This window comes from Psammomys obesus, unplaced genomic scaffold (genome assembly GCF_907164565.1).
Source record: "Psammomys obesus unplaced genomic scaffold, mPsaObe1.curated_primary_1811, whole genome shotgun sequence".
Classification (NCBI taxonomy): Eukaryota; Metazoa; Chordata; class Mammalia; order Rodentia; family Muridae; genus Psammomys; species Psammomys obesus.
Window position 1 is genome coordinate 9,110,335 of NW_026596057.1, and position 5,175 is coordinate 9,115,509.

General features: G+C 46.3%; 1 protein-coding gene across 2 annotated transcripts in view; it reads right to left on the minus strand.

Annotated features, from left to right (window-relative positions):
• Rc3h1 (ring finger and CCCH-type domains 1) overlaps positions 1–4,525 on the minus strand; it is a 77,606-nt gene extending 73,081 nt beyond the window's left edge. For both annotated transcript variants that reach the window (XM_055624482.1, XM_055624481.1), the window contains exon 1: positions 4,267–4,525. The gene's annotated coding sequence lies outside the window, so the exon portion shown is untranslated. The remainder of the gene's footprint in view (positions 1–4,266) is intronic.
• Positions 4,526–5,175: the final 650 nt, after the last annotated feature.

Sequence of the window (5,175 nt, forward strand, 5' to 3'; positions counted from 1 at the left end):
ATACATACATACATACATACATACATACATACATACATACATACATACATTTGTTTGTTTTCTTGAGGTAAGACTTCATTCTAGTCCAGACTCATCTGGAACTTACTCTGCAGCCCAGATAAGCCTCAAACTTGCAGTGATCTTCCTGCCTCTATCTCTACAATGCTAAGAGCCATTACCCAGAGCTTTGGGTTTTTTTGTTGTTGATGATGATAATGTTTTTATGTGCTGTGGCTAGAACCCAGGCCTTCATGAATGTTAGGCAAGCACTTTAACACAGAGCCATACATTCTCTAACCCTGTAATTTTTTTTTAATGATATACAATATTCTCCTTTCCAATCTCTTTACAGGAATCAAGCATATCTTAACTCTTAATATTACTATGAAAATGCAAATCTGTGGTTCAGTGGTTAAGAGGACTGTCTGTTCTTCCAGAGATCCTGAGTTCAATTCCTAGCATGGTGGCTCACAACCACCACTAGGATTTGATATCCTCATCTGGCATGCAGGTGTACATGCAGTGTGCATTCATATATGTAAAATAAATAAATCTTTTAAAAAAAAAAGGAAGAAAAGAAAAGAAGCTGCAAATCTGAGGCACAGTGGTACAAACCTTTCATTCCAGCACTCAGGAGGCAGAGGCAGATGGTTCTCTAAGAGTTCAAAGCCAGCCTGGTGGTCTACATAGCAAGCTCCAAGAAAGTCAACCTATACAGTAAGATTCTATCTTAAAAGATAAACAAAAGGGGGCTGGAGAGATGGCTAGAACTTAAGAATACTGGCCGTTCTTCCAAAGGTCCTGAGTTAAAATTCCCAGCAACCACACGGTGGCTCACAACCATCTACGAAGAGATATGGTGTCCTCTTCTGGTGTGCAGATGTACACATGCAGGCAGAATACTGTATAAATAATAAATTAATCTTAGAACAAACAAACAAACAAAAATAACCAATCCTAGCATTTGGGAGGCAGGGACAGGCAGATCTCTGAGTTTGAGACTAGCCTGATCTACAAAGTGAGTTCCAGGACAGACAGGCCTACACACAGAAAAACCGTATCTAAAAAAAAAGACCTAATAATAATAATAACAATAATAATAATAATGAAAATAAAAAATTTAAAAAGCAAACCTAACTTAACTTTTTTCTTTTTCTTTTTTTGTCTCACCTTGTAGCCCAGGATAGTCTCAAACTTGTGGCAATCCTCCTGCCTCTGTTTCAAATGTGGGAGTACAGGCATGAGCCACTACACAACTGTAAATCTAATCCATAAGCTACAGTCTCAAAGCTTCGTAAAGTAAATGTTTAAATATTTCTTGAAAAATATAAGCTAAAAACCAAGGATATACTGATATTGAAGATATGAAAATTGAGACATTTTAAATTGATTAATATCCAATGTCAAATTAAAAAAAATCTTAACATTTAATGATTTAAAACGATTTTAGCCTGGCAGTGGTGTGGTACCCCTTTAATCCCAGCAGAGGCAGGCAGATATCTATGAGTTCAAGGCCAGCCTGGACAACCGAAGCTACACAAAGAACCCATCTCAGACAGCCCACCCCGAAAAAAAATTTTTTTTCTAGTGTGTGTGTATCTATATGCAGATACACACATCTATGTGCTCATCGGGAAGCCACAGAAGGTCTCTGGGTGTCCTGCTCTGTCCCCCTATGCCTTATTCGAGACAGGGTCTCTCCCCGAAACCTGGAGCTAGGTTGGTAGCCAGCAAAATGCCAGTGATCTTCCTGTCTCTTCCCCACCATAACACTGAAATGACAGGCATGCACAGCCACACCCTGTTTTTCCACATGAGTGCTGAGGGTTTGAACTTAAGTCCTCACAACTGCACAGTAACCACTCTTGCCCACAGAGCCATCTCTCGCTGGTTCCCTAGTTGAAGGCCTCTGTTTTCAGAAAATTTGTATCAAATGAGATTAACAAGTCCTTGATGAAACGAGGTTTTTCTCATAACTTAAAGTTTACAAACTCATAAATTAGTATTATGTAGTTGTTGTAATATATTTAGGGCCACAAATGAATTTAAATATCATTACAATACACATAATACTCTATCTGTACCTAATAAAATTCAATAGGAAAACAAACAAAACAACAAAAAGAAAATGTTCTGAAATCCTCAGCCACCCCCGCCAAGTCACACTAGCAGAAACCTTGTAATACAGATATTGTTTCTACGAGATTCAAAAGATCAAAGCATCCATGACAATACTGTGCTAGGCATAAAATAAGTTTACAGATAATCTACTACTACTGTACTCCAAATCCTAAACAGATGTTTACATGTTTTATATAATTATGCACCATCAATTCCTGCAATAGAACTAGAGTCTAGTATTGCTAATTATTTTCATATTACTGAACAATACTTTTAACATGGCCAGAGATAAGTTTTTATATGAAAGATATTCATTGGATGAAGGTAGAGAGAGAGAGGGAAGAAGAGAGACATGGTGGGGGGAGAGGGCACCCTGACAGAAAAAAGGGAGACGGCAGAGAGGAGGGTAAGAGAGCAAGCCAGAGATAAATTGTAATTAGAAATTTACCCTAGAAATTGGCAAAAGCTACCCACCAATCTTTTTCGTACAAGTCAACTTTCCTTTTAAGAACATGAACTCAGCCCAGCCTTCAGGATGCTAAGACAGGAAGATTGTTAATTCCTGCCCAGCCTGAGCTTACAGCAAGACCCTTTCTCCAAAACAATAAAAGGAAAGGAAAGGAAAGGAAAAAATACAAAGGTCCTAGATAGATCCTACAAGTGAATATTAAGCAGTCTTTTCGAATGCATTCAAGGTTTTTAATCCAACTTTCTGTATACACAGGTAGAAACTGGAATATAATTCACCTCTTTCCCCTTCACTTGAAAATGTACGTGGTAAATGCCTTGAAAAATTACATTAGGAAAAACAGTTAACTTTTTAAGATATTACTGCAGTATAATATACTAATATAGAAGGAGGGCTGTTCTCATCCTAAGCCCTAGCTACTTAAAACAGAGTCACAACTGTTCCTTGTTTTTGAAAATTATCAGTAAAAGTTTCTATTGTTTTAGTGTTGTGGTTAGTTGAGTTGGGTTTTTTTTTTGTTTTGTTTTGTTTTGTTTTTTTAAGGCTGACCTCGTCAGCCTTGAACTCAGGATCCTTCTGTCTCAGCCTCCGGAGTGCTAGGATTCACTGGCATGCATCACAAAGCCAAAGTTTCTGAAATCTTAGAAAGTAGGTTTTAAACATGAAATTTCAAACAGGAAAAAAAAAGGGGGGGGGTTCTTCTCCAATTTTAGGGCAATTTGGAGAAAAGTAATATTAGAACATGAGACAGATACAAGAAATCCTAGGGGACAGATGAACCACTTCCCTCTCCTGAGTAAATGCTTCTAGAAGAAACACACTTTACCAGAAAGGTTATTTCCTATGTCTTACACAATTCAAAATGGCTAGTTGGAAAAGTTCTGCTCAAACCTTAACAATCTGTCTCTGCGTTGCCAGTAAGTGGCTTTGTTTCCAGTTTCACAGACTATTCTGGGATGTCAAGAGTTATATTATTGCTGCTTCAAGAGAGCCCTTGTTCACTCTCACCACGGATGTGAACACAGTAATGTTTACAAAGACCTGATGTTTAGAATGATGGTAGGAAAGGTCCACCCCTTACCACTCCATCCTTTACCAACAACCACATTTTGTGTTATTTGTTGTTGTTGTGCCACTTAGGTCTTTTTGAAAACGGCACCTGCACATGGTTTCATCTTGGCCAATAGGGTTTATCTCCAAGAACTCCAGGGAAACCGACACCCTAAAACCCACTTGGCCAAAAGGAGGAAAGGGGCTGGGGAGGGAGCAGCCACGCCTGGCAGCTAGGCAAGAGCGACGGCTGTTTACAGGCGCCTTCTCCCTCCCCCCACCGCGCAGACAGGGGTCTAAACATTTCCTGCGAGCAACTCTCCGCCTGCTCGCCGTCCTCCGAGGAACCGCGGAACCGGCCAGGCTCGGACCTCATCCCGCCTCAGCCTCCCCAGCCTTCCCCGCGTCCAGGGCGGCGTCCGCACAGCCCCTCGGCCTACCTACCCCGGCAGGCCCTCCGGGCGGCACGCGGAGGCCTAAGGCCTAAAGGACGCCGGCCACTGACAAGCCCCGGGGCCGGTCCCGAGCGCAGGGCGGGTGAGGACAGCCCCATCCTCGCCGCCGCTGCCTATTGTTCTCGGCCGCGGCCGCTCCGCTCCCCGCACCGCCGCCCTCCACTTTCTCACCGCGCTGGTCCGAGCAGCAGCTCCTCTCAGCTCCGAGTCCCTGCGGCCGTCGCCACCGTCGCGGCAGCCGCCGTCGCCGCCGCTGCCACCATCGACTCTGACTCTGTCCCAGGCCGCCGGACCACGGCCGTCGCCGCCACCGCCAGCGCCGCCTCCAGCCCCCCACCTGCTGCTGCTGAGGCTGCTCCTGCAGCAGGGGCCATCTTGTTGGTCGGCCTCCCCTTCCTCCTCCGCGTCCTCCGCCGCCCGTCGCTCGTTGTCCTCGTCCCCTTCCTCTTCCTCAGACTCCGGCCCGCCCCGAGACTGGGGCGGAGACGAGGGCGAGGCTCCTCCTCATGGGGTGGGGCCAACGGAGCAAAGGGCGTGGCTAGCGCGGCGGGGCGGGGCCGTTGGAGGGCGGGGCCCGGAGGAAAGCTCTGAGTCACTGGCCCCAACGCCCAGCCTCGGAGCGGGCGACGCGCCCCGCCCAGGTCCCGAGCGCAGTCGCGTCCCGAGCGGAGAAACTGGTCTCACCTCCTCCGCGGCCGCCCGCCGGCCCGTGGCCACGGTGCCTTCGGTCCCGGCAGGCGAGAAGTCAGTCGATGTGCGTACGCTCGCCCCTACCGAGTCTCGCGCTGCTCTGAGCTGGTCGGTTTCTCAGGTCTGGACTAGTAGACCAGGGCCCCGAACTCAGAAGTGTGACTGCCACTGCCTTCCGCGTGTTGGGATTAAAGGCGTGCCAACCTGCATCCCACCTCTCCCCAGCCCAGAGTATGTGTGTGTGTATGTGTTTAGGCTCTAGACCCCCTGCTGTACTCTTTCATCTTTTTTGCATCTTACCCCTCCCTGTACCCTATGGTGTGTGTGTGTGTTTGGGGCGGGGTGCGTGTCCACGCGTGTGTCCAGCCTCCGCATCCAAGGCATGTGCCG